This window comes from Syngnathus typhle, unplaced genomic scaffold (genome assembly GCF_033458585.1).
Source record: "Syngnathus typhle isolate RoL2023-S1 ecotype Sweden unplaced genomic scaffold, RoL_Styp_1.0 HiC_scaffold_42, whole genome shotgun sequence".
In the NCBI taxonomy this organism is placed as follows: domain Eukaryota; kingdom Metazoa; phylum Chordata; class Actinopteri; order Syngnathiformes; family Syngnathidae; genus Syngnathus; species Syngnathus typhle.
In genome coordinates, this window is record NW_026871948.1 from 207,501 (window position 1) to 210,000 (window position 2,500).

General features: G+C 37.4%; 5 non-coding genes across 5 annotated transcripts; all 5 read left to right on the top strand.

Annotated features, from left to right (window-relative positions):
* Positions 1 to 281: 281 nt before the first annotated feature.
* LOC133147346 (5S ribosomal RNA) lies at positions 282 to 400 on the top strand. The gene has a single exon (XR_009711666.1). It is a non-coding gene; the product is annotated as a 5S ribosomal RNA (ribosomal RNA).
* A 643-nt stretch (positions 401 to 1,043) lies between these two features.
* On the top strand, positions 1,044 to 1,162 carry LOC133147835 (5S ribosomal RNA). Its single transcript, XR_009712067.1, has one exon. It is a non-coding gene; the product is annotated as a 5S ribosomal RNA (ribosomal RNA).
* Positions 1,163 to 1,463: 301 nt separating this feature from the next.
* On the top strand, positions 1,464 to 1,582 carry LOC133148111 (5S ribosomal RNA). The gene has a single exon (XR_009712328.1). It is a non-coding gene; the product is annotated as a 5S ribosomal RNA (ribosomal RNA).
* A 261-nt stretch (positions 1,583 to 1,843) lies between these two features.
* On the top strand, positions 1,844 to 1,962 carry LOC133147543 (5S ribosomal RNA). Its single transcript, XR_009711854.1, has one exon. It is a non-coding gene; the product is annotated as a 5S ribosomal RNA (ribosomal RNA).
* Positions 1,963 to 2,235: 273 nt separating this feature from the next.
* LOC133147347 (5S ribosomal RNA) lies at positions 2,236 to 2,354 on the top strand. The gene has a single exon (XR_009711667.1). It is a non-coding gene; the product is annotated as a 5S ribosomal RNA (ribosomal RNA).
* Positions 2,355 to 2,500: the final 146 nt, after the last annotated feature.

Genomic DNA, 2,500 nt, shown 5'->3' on the forward strand with positions numbered 1-2,500 from the left:
ATTTATTTATTTACTTACTTACTTACTTACTTACTTACTTACTTACTTACTTACTTACTTACTTACTTACTTACTTACTTACTTACTTACTTACTTACTTACTTACTTACTTACTTACTTACTTACTTACTTACTTACTTTCAACACCCATTACGTATGGCATTCGGAAACTGCAACCCGAGTTTAAACTCCGACATTGAAATTATAACCAGAGTTTCCAACCTATAGTGGCGTCATCCGTAGCATTATATATAAAATGCACGATTTTGAGTGTGATCACGGCTTACGGCCATACTACCCTGAGAATGCCCGATCTCGTCCGATCTCGGAAGCTAAGCACGGTCGGGCCTGGTTAGTACTTGGATGGGAGACCGCCTGGGAATACCAGGTGCTGTAAGCTTTATTTATTTATTTATTTACTTACTTACTTACTTACTTATGTTAGGGTGGTGTTCACTCTAACTTATTTTGCAAGGACCACACTGGAGACAAGTTAGTCGTTTTAGACACCTGCAGGCGGAGAGTTCACTCGTCGCTGTGCTCTCAGCGATGATCGAATGAAGTCTGACTCAGGCCTCGTCAGGCGCTTATTTATTGAGAGAAACAACGTGGGGTTGAAAGTGGGGGTTTGGGAATACACAGGTTGGGGTGAAGCAGCCGGTCCCTGCTGATCAAAGCATAGCAGGGGACCTTTTACGACGTTCTGTAAACAAAGCATCTTTGATTGCTTCCTCTGCAGCTAGTCAATAAGTTGAAATGATCTTAGCACTTTGGTAAACTAATTTTGTCTAGACAGGACAAACTAGTTAAATTATTACAGGTTATATTCCAACATAATCATACGATGAAGATATTCTGCAAACCCTAACAACTTACTTACTTACTTACTTACTTACTTACTTACTTACTTACTTACTTACTTACTTACTTACTTACTTACTTACTTACTTACTTACTTACTTACTTACTTACTTACTTACTTAATCTATAAGTACTTACTTTACTATGTATCTATAAAATGCATGATTTTGAGTGTGATCACGGCTTACGGCCATACTACCCTGAGAACGCCCGATCTCGTCCGATCTCGGAAGCCAAGCAGGGTCGGGCCTGGTTAGTACTTGGATGGGAGACCGCCTGGGAATACCAGGTGCTGTAAGCTTTATTTATTTATTTATTTATTTACTTACTTACTTACTTACTTACTTACTTACTTACTTACTTACTTACTTACTTACTTACTTACTTACTTACTTACTTACTTACTTACTTACTTACTTACTTACTTACTTACTTACTTACTTACTTACTTACTTACTTTCAACACCCATTACGTATGGCATTCGGAAACTGCAACCCGAGTTTAAACTCCGACATTGAAATTATAACCAGAGTTTCCAACCTATATAGTGGCGTCATCCGTAGCATTATATATAAAATGCACGATTTTGAGTGTGATCACGGCTTACGGCCATACTACCCTGAGAACGCCCGATCTCGTCCGATCTCGGAAGCTAAGCACGGTCGGGCCTGGTTAGTACTTGGATGGGAGACCGCCTGGGAATACCAGGTGCTGTAAGCTTTATTTATTTATTTATTTATTTATTTATTTATTTATTTATTTATTTATTTATTTATTTATTTACTTACTTACTTACTTACTTACTTACTTACTTACTTACTTACTTACTTACTTACTTACAACACCCATTACGTATGGCATTCGGAAACTGCAACCCGAGTTTAAACTCCGACATTGAAATTATAACCCGAGTTTCCAACCTATATAGTGGCGTCATCCGTAGCATTATATATAAAATTTACGATTTTGAGTGTGATCACGGCTTACGGCCATACTACCCTGAGAACCCCCGATCTCGTCCGATCTCGGAAGCTAAGCAGGGTCGGGCCTGGTTAGTACTTGGATGGGAGACCGCCTGGGAATACCAGGTGCTGTAAGCTTTATTTATTTATTTATTTATTTATTTATTTATTTATTTATTTATTTATTTATTTATTTATTTATTTATTTATTTATTTATTTATTTATTTATTTATTTTCCCCCCACTTCAATTGTTAAAGCAAATTTTGACAACACCCATTACGTATGGCATTCGGAAACTGCAACCCGAGTTTAAACGCCGACATTGAAATTATAACCAGAGTTTCCAACCTATATAGTGGCGTCATCCGTAGCATTATATATAAAATGCACGATTTTGAGTGTGATCACGGCTTACGGCCATACTACCCTGAGAATGCCCGATCTCGTCCGATCTCGGAAGCTAAGCACGGTCGGGCCTGGTTAGTACTTGGATGGGAGACCGCCTGGGAATACCAGGTGCTGTAAGCTTTATTTATTTATTTATTTATTTACTTACTTACTTACTTACTTACTTACTTACTTACTTACTTACTTACTTACTTACTTACTTACTTACTTACTTACTTACTTACTTACTTACTTACTTACTTACTTACTTACTTACTTTCAACACC